Source organism: Notamacropus eugenii, chromosome 6 (assembly GCF_028372415.1).
Source record: "Notamacropus eugenii isolate mMacEug1 chromosome 6, mMacEug1.pri_v2, whole genome shotgun sequence".
NCBI lineage: Eukaryota > Metazoa > Chordata > Mammalia > Diprotodontia > Macropodidae > Notamacropus > Notamacropus eugenii.
Genome location: NC_092877.1, coordinates 380674891 through 380690182, shown reverse-complemented (window position 1 = coordinate 380690182; position 15292 = coordinate 380674891). Strand labels below are relative to the sequence as shown.

General features: G+C 42.2%; 1 protein-coding gene across 4 annotated transcripts in view; it reads right to left on the bottom strand.

Moving 5' to 3' along the window:
* LPP (LIM domain containing preferred translocation partner in lipoma) overlaps nucleotides 1-15292 on the bottom strand; it is a 666236-nt gene that overhangs the window by 54702 nt on the left and 596242 nt on the right. The window lies entirely within an intron of this gene.

The window sequence follows — 15292 nt, the reverse complement described above, 5'->3', positions numbered from 1 at the left end:
GTCTGAGAGGCTGGCTGGTTACTTCTCCTTAGTTACATACACATACACACGCACATACACACTCCAGCAACATTCAAAGTCTATTCGTAAAATTTCAATTTGTAAAGGCCCACTTCAGCTCCCTTTGGTCATTTCCCAATTCAATAATAAACATAGTTTATAGGAAAGTAAAATACACCCCAGGGAACTCAATAAAGACATTCTAAAGATAAAAGAAAACACCCACTCATGCTTTGGCCTCTCTACACAAGCAATGATTTATTACAAATGGGACTCAGTGTGACTGACTTCAAAATGGCTTACCACCTTGAGGGGGAGGGGAGTTAAAAACCCAGCTCATTCCTCTTGCACAATCTGGTGAATAGCCCAAGAGGGATATGGCTGAGTCGGGGGCAGCTGAAGTCTTAGACTCCCTGATGCACTTGCTCTCTTTGGCTCAAAAAGGCTCAAAAAAAAAAAAAAGTTCTTTAATTTGTTCTACTTGATGTATAAAGAAATGGTGGGTTCCATGGTTCCATGGTGTCAAAGCTGATTTTACTTTACTTTATCTGGGCTCATCATATATAGATAGTGCATCTTGGGTCAGGAATGTAAACTGAGTTCCACCGGACCATAGGCCTGGAGAAATGCTGCACCATCTTACCAGTCTCATTCTACAAAACTACTTTAATCTGATGTCTCGTTGAGAAGAATGGAGGGAAAAAAGATATCAGAAACCATGCAAATATAAAGAAAAGAAGAAGAAAACATTTTTGTGCCTCACTCTCATAATCAGTGGAGATGAAGCTGGGAGGAAGTTCCTCATTCCCGAATCAATAACTGAAATACTGCGTTATCAGCATAAATTTCTGTTCATCCTATTGCTAGTCCTTTCAGCCATAAAACTGGAATGATTATAATAATTAATATTAATAAATGTGTTGCCTCAGAGTCATAAGGCATCCTTGATTGACAGGGGATGTTAGAGATCACCTAGTCCAAGGATCTTGGACCTAGAATCCCCTTTTTCAACAGCCCTGAAGAGCACACCCCTACCCTCTACCTGAAGTAGATTTCCACTCATGGGGAAATCACTATACGCTGAGAGAGCCCATTGTTTCAATTTTTAAAAAATTCCCCTGTCTCGGATTTTCAGCTTAAATTGCCCTCTCATTAGGGGGTGGTCTATCCTTTGCCCTTGGTTCCACTCTTTGAGTCCAAAAAGTATGACTGATGTAATCCTAAGATCTAAGAGTTAGGGGTGGTGACAGCAGCCATCCAGTTTACCCCATACACAAGACCCAAGTGGTCTTCTCGCTTCTAACTGGAAATCTGAAATCAAAATCTCTAAAGGCAGCTCATTCCACTTCAGACCGGCTCTCACTCTCAAAACAAAAAAAAAAAAAATCATCTTGACATCAGGCTGAACTGGGCCTCTTCAAAATGTCCACCCATACTCTTGGTCGTCTGAGGTCAAGTAGATGAAGTCTAACCTAACCATCCCACAATAGCCCTTAAAATATTCAATTTCACCATCACCACCACCTTAAATCTTCTTTTCTCAAAGCTAAATACTCTTAGTTCTTTCAACTGATTTTCTAATGACATGGACTCCAATCCTTTCACGATACTGGTTACCAAACTCTCTCTAGTTCATCAATGTCCTGTCTAAAATGCTACACCCAAAATTGAAGAGAGTGCTCCAGATGAGACCTTACGAGGGTAGCATATAGTGAGACAATCACCTCCCATTTCCCTGGAACCCATACCTCTCAATGAAACTGCATATCACATTTGATTTTTTGGCCACCACATTATACTGTTGACTTGTATTGAGCTTGGAGTCCACTGAAACACCAAGATCTATGTTCAGGCAGTCTGCTGTCTGACCACACTTCCCCTCCTAATACTTGCGAAGTTTAATTTTGAACTCAAGTGTAAGGCTCTCAGATAAATTGGATATAATTTTATCCCAGGTTCTGAAGCTCATCTGGTCAATTATGTCATCGTTATCCATGACAGGAATCAAATATTGTGATAGCTTGGCAAATATCTAAATGTATTACCTTCTCCACTTATTCCAAAGCAGTGCAGCTCTGCATGTCTATAAGACAGACAATGGGAGCCCTGGAAATGCATCTAATAATTGAAAAACTAAGGATACTAGACAGTTTACTTTAAAGTCCCTAATAAAGAGCTAACTTTCTGTTGAAACTTTACCTTTTTGTGCTTTGTGGAATAATTCTATGTGGAAGGGAAGTGAACTGGATGTATCTGGTATGCAATGCCTTTGGATTACAGAAAGCCTTATAGCAACGTTCCAGTGTGACACCGCCATCATTATCATTTGTATTACTAGGCCAAATTTCCTGAGTACCTGCACAATGTCAGTCATGGGAAAACTCAGAAATTTTGTTCCTGTTAACACTTCGGAGATGATGTTTTGTTGTGTATTAAGTCTTGACAAATGATAATCCACGTCATTCTCTTAAAAGCCTTCACAGTCTTGTGAGAACATTCAGTGAAAAATTAGAACATGCCATTTAAGCAGCCTCAATCGAAATTAGCTTTCTGAATGTGATTCCCTGCCTGCATTCCATTCTAACCATGTCCCAGAAGTTTCCCCAGACAGTGGCATCTGTTTATTCACTTCAGGTTAAATTCTGGAACCTCAACTATGAAAAAAAAAAACAGGGTCTGGTTTTCCATTTTTGTTTCCTGTGCAAAGCAAATTTAGAGCCATTTCAGATTCAAGTCGGAGTGCTCACCACTCTGCTGCTCCCTATAATTTTAACGCATCTTTCTTCTTCTCTTTCCTTTATTCTATTATTTTCTGCCCATGAGCAGGTAAACATTCTCGAAATGGAAGAAAGTGCAACATGCTAATCAAAAGGGACAAATGGCTAAGAACAGGAAGAGATGAGAAAATCTAGCAATATCATTGGCATCATTTCAGGATGGCAGACAGTTTATTGTGTGGATTTCCTTCTGTATCACTGTACTACAAAGCTAAGAGCTTCACAAGCCATTCTGAAATGAGAAAAGATGGGGAAGATGAGTGGATCTTCTACTCGGCCTAGGCCATGTCTTCATTGACTTGTTCCAAGCAGGCCTTCTTTCCAGAGGTGCCATGACCTGGAAGATGGAGAATTTGTCTAAGGTCTATTTGTAGGATGTGAGGGGCAATCTCCAGACATCTGTCAAACCTGATGACCACAACCTCACTTCTAGCAACTCCCAGGGGATGAATGAGATCCACAGAAGGAGCCTGGAAGGCATTGCCAGAGACTGTCAACTACTGACAATCAAGAAGCTCTTATGGGCACAGGTGGTATTTTCATTACTGCTGCCAATCCAAAGTAGTGGCTTCAAAAGTGAACAAGGATTTGGGAAATGAACAACTGGTTAGGAAGATGGTATCTGAGAATGGGATTTGAATTTCTAGAGCACAGCTTAAAATACTGGAATGAAGGGCACTTTGCCAGAGACAGAGTACATCTGACACATCCTGGTAAACATACATCTGCTGAGGGCCTTACAAAATGGGACCCAAAAGAACCTGACTTGAAAATGGAAGGTGGAGGAACAAGATTGCCTACATTCACCTGCTGCCCTAGATACCACAGCAAGAAAAACAAACAATAAGGGAAGGTTATCTGCCGACCAAAGCGAGGTCACAAGAGCCAAGATCCCATAAAAAGGCTACGAAAAGAACAGAAAAGGAAACCCCAAGGTCTCAGACAGCTAAACATAAATGCACAAAGTCTAAGCCATAAGCAAAGTAAAGCAGAAATGTAATGAAACAAATTCTAACTCATGCCTATCCCTGAGCTTGGCAGCATGGTGAGATCTCAATTATTATACAGAGTTTTCATGAAGTAATTGTGTTTGTGTATACATATATACAGACATACATACATAATACACATAAACATGTATATTCACACATACATACAAATTCCCACCATTTGTAGTTATAATTACATGAAATATAAATTTTCCCAGCTCAATGGAAATACGTAGCACAAATTTAAAGAATGTGCCTGCTTCAAAGGATTCCAAATTTGCACTAATTAGGACTTAGCTATGTAGGGTCCATGACTGTGGTGTAGCTACATGAGGTTATGCCTTGTTTTAAAGGTAAGGGACAGTAGCATACCTAGCAAGGGTAGGGGAGATGGGGACATGGTGAACACGACCTGAGTCAGGGATCAGTGGAAGAACACAGAGAAGCCCAATGAGCTCTGGGTATATGACAGACCCCCTGACCAAAGGAGACAACAGATTAGGATTTTATGAAATGGATGGTGAACTTGGCATAGACATGCATCTTAAAAACAACCTTCTCTCTGTCCAAAGCAGAAAAGTTGATAAATTCTTGAGTAATCCTCAAAGATGATTTCAAACTTTGAAAAGGATAGAAGCAACATAGGAAACTTCCATTCTGGACCTGATTCCAACCAAAAAAGAGGAAAGCTAGTGATGTTGAAATACTGGAATGTTTTGGGGAAATAATAACTATGTTTTTAAGGGGTTCCTGATACATTAAGAAAGGGACACAGAGTTTATAACTCTGGATTCTGGTCAGGTGGATGTCAAAGGGATCACAAAACAAAAAGATGGGGAGGGATTTGTGACCGAAATTTCTACAGAAATCAGCCCAATTAGGATATGAAGCTTTCAAGAACGGAATTTTGAAGACCCCAAAAACAACTATGGTGCTGATAGAACCAAGAGGGATTATCACATGCAAGGCTTACATGTGTATACACATGGAACACATCGATCAACTGGACTTGTAAAAGCCACATATTGAAAAGTGAAACAAGGTCAAGTAACTGAGATTGGATAGGAAATAATGACATAGTGAAGTGAAGTACAGAGATGAGAAGACTAAAGCTCAGGACTGAATAAAGTTATTATTAATGAATGCTAATGACAATTTGCTTTTTTAGTGTAATGGTGAGAGAATGAGGGAGATCAGAGAAGGGATTGTCAGAACCACTTAAATGAGGAAGATGGGATAAAGATTTGCTCTTGGCAAAGTGATTAAAATACCCATTTCTATTTTTATTTATATTTTCTCTTCTGAGAAGAATGATCTTGAACTGGCAAGGACAAAAGCCAATTTGAAATTAAATATTAGTAGAGATGCAATAAGAGATCATCTAGGTTTTTTTCAATGAATTAATTTCAGTAGTCCTAGATAAACTTTGTCTCTGGAATTCAGTCATAATGATTGGTGACTAAGGAAGCAATAATTAACTCATTTTGTCTCCTAATATCTGGTTGACCCTGGCTCCAGACCACATTTCATCTTCATATCTGCTCCAGTCATACGCCTAATCCTTTTAGCTATCTTGCTGTTACTGCTGTCATGACTGTAGGGCAAGTACCCTCTCTCCTCAATGTGCCTGGAATATTGCACCCTGGGTCTTCTGAACCCATACCCCAAATCCCTGAGAAAATTAATGTGATCATCTTTGGAATGCTAACTCGATTGGTGACTAAGTCCAAACTGGCCCCTTTCACCTACTATATCTGTCTGACCCCAGTCACCAAATCATGCTTCACCTTCTGATCTCATCCACTAATCCATCCATACAATCTTGCCATCTGCCTATCATCACATGCATATCCTCTTCCTGATTCTTCCATTTCTTTTTCTGAGCACAGTAATCAAACCAAAATTACCACTGGTTGTGGAAAGGGTGTGTCCACTAAGTGACCTCAGTTTCCAGTCATCATTCCAACGACTTTCCAGACTCGTTCTTTCCTGAGCACGACACTATCATTTGTCTTTTCTGTCTCTATAAGAATGGAAGGTCCTTGAAGCCAGCAGTTTCCTTGTATTTCTTTACTCATATCCTTAGTTTTAGAACAATGTCTTTCACATGAATGTCTTTTTATTCATCCTTCGTTCATACTATAGTAAGAAATAATTGATACATATGATGGCTAAGATGTTCAATAGTCATGAAGAATATGGAGAAAAAGATACAGAAAGAACTGAGAAGAGCAAATGCTTCTGTTACTTCTAAAAAAAAACAACAAAAAAAGGAATATGTGAAGAGGAACAGCATAGTGTCTAAAGTAGAAGCCAAGTTATATTACTTTTTATTCCTGGAATTTTTTTTTTAGTATGCATTATTGAAGGAATGGTGTGTGAACCAAGAAAATAATTTGGTGTCCATGAAAGCCATCATAGATATATTCAGGCCAGAATCCCATCTGACTGTCTTCAAATCTTCTGGGAGCTCTTGGTCACAAGAAAAGATTAAACCTGTCCTATCTGACTGTGAATGGAAGAACAAGAAACCAGAGAGAGAGTTGCAGGGCAGAAGAGTCAGATTCCAAGGGCAGAAGCCCTTCTTCCCATGTCTTTCCCAGAGGGGAATGGGCTTCCTGAGGTCATGGGTTGCCCTTCATCAGTCATCTTCACATGGAGCTTGCCTGCCTACCTGGAGGGGTGACTGCAGAGAGGGATCCTATCTAGGCATGGACTGAACTAAAGAGCCTCCAAGGTCCTTTCCAGCTCTGGGATTCTGTGAGATGGTGAGTGATGGACTTTGTCTGGTACAAGGTAACAAGTAGGCAGAGAATACTGTATGGGAAGAGGAGTATTAGTCAGAAGGAGCACCTCACTTAGATGCATTTTCTTCTCTAGGTCCATGGTAACATTGGTAAGCAAAACCAACCCCCGACTCTGCCACTGTCTTTCGTGCTTTCCTGGAGGCTGTTATCAAGACAGTGACAGGAAATTGACCCGTTTATGCTGAAAAAATTTTCTATCTTTTCCTGAATTATTTCATTTCATGCCTATTTGAAAACAGTCATTTCTCCTTGGAGCAGAAGACAAACTGTCAGCCTACATCCACACGTCCCTGTTTACATGCAGGCAGCCAAAAATGTGACAGGAAAGCATTTCCCTGCTGTCTTCTGAAGTCATCCTGTTCACCAGAAGGTGGAAACTACCGCTCACGTTTTATAAGAGGACAAATCCAAAGGATGGAGCTGGTTTTGGAGATAGTTTAGGAAATGTAGCAATTCACAAATAGCTCTTAATCTTGATCTTAATCAGCAATGTGTTGGGAGCAAGGGCAGATACAGAAGAAGCAGAAGATTGGCAGGGGCTCTGGAGGCTGCTGCAGCAGAGGGGAGTCAGGACAAACCCACTGAGTAAGAACACGACCCAACAGATCCTCAATCTGGACTTGTGGAATATTATAAGAAGGAGGTGACTGATGAAGGCAGATCTACTCAGCCAGGGGGTGGACTGGGATGGTGAGCATTACCTTGAGTTAGGTGAGACCGGGAAGGATGAGAAGAAAGAGATTAAATGGGATATTGGTAGGATTTAGAACTGAAAGGGACTCTAGAAGCTCACACATTGATGTTAGCCAGTCTTCCCCTCTGAGTGGCCACTTTAATGTGACAAGCCTTTTGTGTTCCCAGCATCATGCAGGTATGAAAAGATCAAAACACAGGAGCCATCTTTGACCATATGAAAGGTCACTTTGTGCAAAAGGGACTGAGCTTGTTCTCCTAAGCTCCAAAAAATAGAACTGGAATTAAAGATCACTGTTACATGAAGAATGGTTGACTGGATTGGATGTGGTCAGATAATGGGGGGATCTTGTTAGCCTGACAAAGGAGGGTAAACAGTATGGAGGGCCAGAAGAAGCCCTCAGTGAGTCCTGAGCGGATGAAACCTCCCATCCATGAAGCATCATCTTATCCTCCCTCATAATCAGATCCTTCACGGAGCTGGGATTTCAAGGCTTTCCTTATTCTTTCCACTGACATGACAACCATGTATGATGCAGGAGATGCTGTGGCCAAGAAGTCCACTGTCAGAAGCCACAAGATCCAATGTAAACAGTACTGACTCCAAAGTCATTGGAACTGCGTTCAAGGTTCAATTTTAACTCTTGCTACCTCTGAGACCTTGAGGAGATCCCTTAACTTCAGGGGTCCAGCTCCTCTCCTGTAAGAGGAGGTGGTTGACCTCCATAATAATAATACCTTGCACTTTATATTTCCAAAGCACTTCGTGAATATCTCATTTGATCCTTATGGCAACATTGAGAGAGAGAAGCTTAATTTACCTTTCTTAGAGTTTGGAGAAACTGAGGCTAAGAGATGTAAAGTGACTTGTCCAGGATCACACAACTAATCAGTATGTGAGGAAGGATTTGAACTCAGGTCTTCCCAGTTCCAAATCTAGTACTCTACTGGTGTTGCTAGCACTGTCTTCCCCAAACCTACATCGCACTCATTTGGTATAAAACCTTAATATGCTTTCATAGGCACGTGTTGTCTCTCCAGGCTAGACTTTTAAGCATCTTGAAAACCAAGACCTTATATCCCTGGCACCTAACCCAGCAACTGGCATACCATAGGCATTTAAGAGTGTTTGCTGATTGACTGCTGGATATACCAACTGATTGGATGATAAATCCATTTTCAACCTGCTTTGAGGTCCTTCTCCCTCAGCTGGGCTACTCCTCTGATGACAAGCAGACAGTTCACCTTGAGCCTGGTAGCTATCCAGCTACTAGTACTTTCTTGGAGATTTCCTTCCATATAATCAGTATATATCTTAAATGCATCAAGTCATTTGCCTGTTGCCTACCCCATTAGAAAGTGAGCTTCTTGAGAGTAGGGATTTTCTCCTGCACCTTTCTCTGTATCCCCACAGTTCAACACAGTGACTGGAACATGGGAGCCTAACAGATGCTTAGTGACTGAACTGACTGGCCCACTGATAGAGCCCATAAGAACTAAGGCTCTCCTCCTCTCCATGAGGAGGAAGGCACCGCTAAATTCCACACTAAACCTCTCTGTAACTTACAGAATCCAACACGAGAAATCAGTAAAGAGTTTACAGGCAGGACATGCTCATAAACAGCCATTTCATAGGAAGACGTTAGAATCCTAGCATGGTGCTTTGTACATGGTAGGCACTCAAAAAATATTTATTGCTTTAATTTTGAAAACACAGCAACTGTAAAGCATTCTAAGGTGGGAGAAGGGATACAGCTTTCTATGAAAGAGAAAGAGGGTAGAGACAGAGATAGAGCCTCTGAGAGACAGAGATGGAGAGCAACAGATCGAGAGGATGCAGATGTAGCTCATTCTTCCTCACACTTCCCCCCAGCTTACATCAGGCCAGAGTGCAAGCCAACAAGTCCTTTGATGGAGCATGCCTTCTGTCCCATAAAGCATACTTCTTTATAGATTCTAGGAGTTCTCAGGGAGCTAGTCCATTCTGGATCCAGATCTAGAAAGCAGCCATTCTTCCCTGAAAAGTTGCCAAGACAACAGCCAGCTCTTCATGACATTATGGAAGGATTAGAGAGAACAGACTGACCCTGTCAAATTTCCAAGGGAAATCCAGATGCTTATGAAAGGAGAGTAACATTCTAAATCTTCTTCTGAAACACACACAGTGACAAAAGTCAAAACACATGAACAAAACAAGGTGAGAGTCTACCTTAAAAGAAGCCTACACAGATAGACAGAGATGGCACATCCATGCTTTGTCCATGCTATCGGCATCCCCTGACCCTCTCCCTTGTTCAGGGTAGGAGCCCAGACCTAGCCAGGTTTCATTTTAATCACAATCTTCCAGAAAGAAATGAGTCCCGGTTGTATTTCTTGAAAGACAAACCAAACACCAGATTTTCTAGGCCTTGAATGTTTTGACTAAACCACATAAATTCTCAGAGGAGCAAGTCTTCTATCCTAGCATCCTGGAGAAGGTTGTACCTTTCCAGTGGATTCGCTAAAAACCTGGAGGAAGTATCCAGATTGCAAGAGCATTTATTTTGAGTGGACTACTCCCTAGCAAAGGACGGGAAACAGGATCCAAAAGGGTTCTTTGGTATTTTATATTTGAAGAACTCTGTAATAATATCATCAATGAGGAAGCTTAGGGATTCCAGGGGTAAAAACCAGATTGGTCTCCACCTAATCATTCAATTTCTTATTAAAGTAGAAGGAAGATTACAGGGAGGCTGGCTTTGATTCAATACAGAGAAAAATACTTAGGCTGGTCATAAAATGGAATAGGGTTTCTCATGAGGTAGTGAGCTCCCCAAAGCTGAAAGTGTTCAAACAGAGGTTGGGTGATTAAATGTTTAAGATGTTGTAAATAACTCGACGAGGCTGGGGCTGGATGAGATGATCACCAGAGTCGACCTTCAGGTACATCCCTCAGAGTCTATAAAACACAAAGATCTGTCCAACTTAGCTGTGGCCTCAAACAGAACTGGCTGAAAAGGAAAGTAATGCAGAGGAAGGAAGAGACTACTGGCTGAGCTCCCCTTTGCTCTCTGCCTCCATCACTTTCCAGGAAGCCTGCACTTCAGTTCAATTCAGTTTATATCAACAAGAATTTATATAGTTCCTACCCCTGTGATTCAATGAACACTCAAGAGTTATGTGAGACATAGCATGGGGCACTTAGAAGAATTCCAGGCATTAGTGGCATTGAGAATATAGTTTGGGTTATAGTTTTCTTCCTAGTTCTTCCCATCAGCTCATGGGGAGAGCTTTCTACTCTCACCCTGTCCATGAGATTTAGAGCCAGAAAGGTCTACACTTAGAATTGTAAGACCTGGGTTCAAAATTCTGACTTTCTCACTCAGTACCTCTAAGATGTTGGCCCTCCTTCTGCCTTCTGTAAATGGATGCAGGAGGTTTGGACTATATGGCTTCTTATTTCAGCTCATGAATTGATGATCACTTATTAACGGTCTACTATGTGTCAGCTGTTAGAAATCTGTTTGAGTATTTCCTCTGTGTCATATAAAGAGGCATTTTAAGAGACAGAATGGTTTCAAGGTGGAAAGATCCATGAACTTGGAATCAGGAGATGGGAGTAAGGATCCTGGCTGGGTAGCCTCCTCTAAGGATGACTTGTGGGTCACTTAGTCCCAGTTCCTGCCTCTGAAAAACAGGGGTTCAGCCCAGAATATCTCCAGACTCCTCCAAGTGTTGGACCTTATGCTGTCTTTGTGTACTGGATCAACATTCTATAGCACTGTCCTGCTAGGCATGGAGCTCCATCATTTTTCTCAAAGTTTGTCTTCACACTTCCAATACCAAGCACAGAGCCTTAGTCACCACACACACTATGAATATCAATCTCTGTGGAATTCCATGGGAGTTGATGTCTGTGCAGAATCTGTTTTTTAGAAAGATTTTGAACTCTTCCATGGGAAAAAAAAAAACCAGTTTTAAAATTCCTGTCCCACTCTGCAGCAGTGATTAAAGTGGTGCTCAGTCCATAAGAGGCTGTCAACAAGCACCTTATGGTGAGCAGTTCCCATGGCAGGTCGTACTCAAAGGTCTCTCTGTGTTCTAGTGAGCTGCTGGCATCATGGTTGTCAGTCCTGAATGCTAAGCCCCTAGAGAGAAGGCCCTGGGTCTTCTGGGCTCCCTTTGGACAGCAGCTGTTGGGGTCCATAGCACATAGCCAGCTGTATGACCAGAGACTGCTTCCATGCCTGTGTGTTTTACATGGAAGGACAGCAGAGGGTCACTCTTACATGAGATCAGGGATGGTGCTGGAGGGACCTTGATCCCTATTAATCTCCCTGGGAAGGGAGAGAGGCCAGCTTCCCCAGCTTTGGGAGAGTGTGAGTTTTACTACCTGGAGATCATGTCCTAATCCTTTTTATGACGTGTGTGTGTGTGTGTGTGTGTGTGTGTGTGTGTGTGTGTGTGTGTGTGTGAAGAGAAGACAGATTAGAGAAAGAAGGGAGGGAGGGTCAGGTGCCTGACTACAGGCTATTTGTGACATCACTGGACAAAGCTGGCTTGGGAACTCAGGCTGGAACAAAGGGAAACTGTGCGGAATGTTCAGTGGCTTCAGATCTGCTATCCGTTACCAACTCGTGACTTGGCCGCCCCACCATATCTGGTTCAAATTCCTCCCCAGAATGTGCCTGTCTATACTAAAAACAAACATGCCAGGGTGGGGTGTGGGGGAGTACAAACTTATTTTCACACATGGAAGACCTGAAATTGAGAGACTTTCATGCCAGTGCAACATTCAATAAGAATCAATAATCTTTATCAAGTGCCTACTGTGTGCCAGGCACTGTGTGAAGTAATTGAAATACAATTTCAAAAGCAAAGACAATACACTTAGTGCTGAGAGAGCACCTTAAATTTGCACCCATTTTGGAGGTGGGATGGCTAACTCCTTCCTGGGTTGTTTCCTGAGGACTCCGGTGTTGGATCACCACGTTTAACCAAGGTTTCCCCGGCTGACTTCAATTGGTCTTCTACTCTCAGGTCACCTTCATTCACTTCTTATAGACCTTGTTGTGCCATAGCTGTTTATATGTTGTTTACCACAGTATACGCTGTGAGGAACTTGAGCACCAGATGTTCCCCTTTCTTTGTATTCCCAGTGTTTAGCACAGTTCTCAACACATTGTAGGTTCTTAATCAATGTTAGTGAAATGACTGACTTCAATCCATGGAAATTTTATCATTTTTGTAGATGCTTTAAAACACAGGAATGTTTATTATTTTTGAACCCTTCCTAATGTATCAGAGAGGACAAAAACACAAGTAGCCATGAAAGGAAGAAAAGAAACGCTGGGGAAGAGTGGAGGGAGGGCGTTTCTGGGCATTTTTGCCATGCCTTTCAATGCTCACATTCTGAACTTTTGTACTAACTAGAGTCTATTTTCATCATGAGTTTCTGAGAGCGGCTAAAATTGTGGAATTTAAGGTTTAATGTCTGCTGCAAGCTAGATTCCTTGGAATCAATGTTGTTGGTCTCAGTGGGATTGCGGAAGGGCAGGCTGAGGGATGTTGTCATTGAGGATTCATGGGGAATGGGTCAGAGAACGTAGACTTCTCCCCCATAGGGCTTATTGCCTATGCTTTTGCTTATGCAGAGTGTCACTTCTAAATCTTGATTTAAGAAATATACATTAATTTTCTCAATAAGCAGAATTCATTTTACTTTGGTACCAGAAAACGCAGGAGATAAAGAAGAAAGTAGAACTGTTAAAGACAATGAAAGTCAGATGTCCCAGATAGAGCAGGGCCCAGACCTACGTGACCCTGGGCAACTCATTGGCCTCTGAAGTTCTCTCAGTTCCCTGCTCTGGAAGGTAAAGGGGTTGGACTTCCACTCTCAGGCTACCTTCATCTATCCCACAGATTGCTTATTTGTACCAAGCTCATTACTTGTTGTTTTCCCCATTATCCTATGGGTTCTTTGAGGTTAAGGCCCATCTCTAAAGGGCTTTCTGGCTGTAAATCTCATAGACAAGGTGAGAGTAGAAAGCTTTCGCCATGAGCTGATGGGAAGAAGTAGGAAGGACACTATGACCCTAACTACATTCCCAATGCTACTAATACCTGGAATTCTTCCGTTCTTTTGGGACATGGCCCTGGAATAAGGCTTCAGAATGGCTCACCTGAATGTAAGCAAGGTGACTAGAGCTCTCCCAGGTGACAGCTGAGGGGAAAAGGGGAAACACCACATTGTAAAGCAATAAATGGTCACAGAGGATGGAGGCCAGGGGTGGGGAGGGCAATGGTGCCAGTATGTTGATGCTGGAAGGCTGAGGATGCAGGATTGTTCTACAGAGAGAGAGAGGGAATAGGTGAGGGGGAATGGAGAATAGCTGAAGACAAAGTCTGTAGTTAGCCAGAGAAGATGATGGCTAAAGAGGAGATGCTAATTGATGAATTCCCAGCATCCAACATTTTATGTCCTGAGAAATAAGAGAAATAGATGATGGGGGACAAAAACCCTAGGATCATAAACTTAGAACTGGCCAATGCAGCCAATGCCCTCATTTTATAAATGAGGAAACCAAGCCTGAGAAACATCTTCAAATCCTAGATCTCAAAATGGAAGGCTCATTAAAAGACACTGAGTTCAAAACACCACCACCACCACCCCCCCCCCCCCCATTTTTCAGATGAGGAAGTTGAGACCTATGATCACACAGATAGGAAATACCTCATGTAGGTTCTGGCCACAATGGGAACAAGAAACACAAAGTTCACTACTAGGCAGCCTAACATAGAAGCTTAGAGATTAGATGTGTAAGGGTGCAGGCCCCTTTTATCTTGGGGCAAACTGAGGCCCAATTACAGTACCCACCAAGGCCACAAGGCAGTCTCTAGTGATTATCGCATGGTAGTAGCCCTTCCATCCTCAGAAGCATGCTTTGCCTGCTTAAAACAAATCAGAGGGAACATGGGGTAAGTGACAAAATCTTGGCCCAGAAGAGCGATTCTCAATTTCTTTTCCGGCTCCACGGATGCATCAGATCAGAAATCCTGAATACCGAGTTGTAGAACTTGTGTGAGGAAGTTACAAAAGCTGACTTGGAAGGTCTAAGGTCCCTTCCCACTGTAACGTGCTCTGGAGGACACCCTAGTAAGTCCAGGGATAACCACCAGCTTTCCTGACTCCCATGGATGTCAGAGCTCTTTCCATCACATGGGGCTGACCTTCACCTCATCCCCAACTTCTAATAATGCAGAAATTGGGAGCAAACAAGGACCTTCTAAAGCCCAGTCCTCCCAAAGACATAAAGTGAAGGTTTCCAGCTCCCTGTCTGCAGAATGATGCACTCACACAGACTAGAGACAGAGAGAATAAACTACATCTACATAATGGAAAGGCAGAGTGTTTAAACAACATCAAAAGGAGATTTAGTGTCGTTAATAAAGAACTCCCTGAGACCAGCAAGTCACTGTTAAAATAATTAATGGCGTATCCTGGATGTGCTGCTGGAAAGTGACGGCTGCTGAAGGCTGCTCCATTTGGCCTGACCCTATGACCGGCGGAGACAGTCCAGGCAAAAATATCCTCGGGAATGAGTGAGCATTCCAGTCCATAAAAAGGGCTTTAAATTTTAAGTGACAGGGTGTAAGCCTGAAATCTAAAGGCTAAGAGGATAGTAGAAGAGCAATAATTCTCGCTGATTAAAGTTTTATCCAAAGAAACAGTAAAATTCTCAGGATGAATCCGAGATGTTATTGGCATATACTAAGTTCAGAATCTAGCCTACTAAGCAGGAAGGAAGGAATCAGGGAATGATTCTCTGAGAAGGAGGTAATAAATATGACTTTAATTTTTCTTTTCAACAGACCCCCCTGCTATGAAGGACTGAAAAAGGACTGATCTCGGTGGGTACCATACCTGTGCCTCAGTTTGTCCCAAGATAAAAGGGGACAGGTACCCTTACACATCTATTAGGCCTGGGGAAGGGACCGTGTCATTAGGGAGACATGATAACTATTTTCAAGTCTATAACGGGCTGGC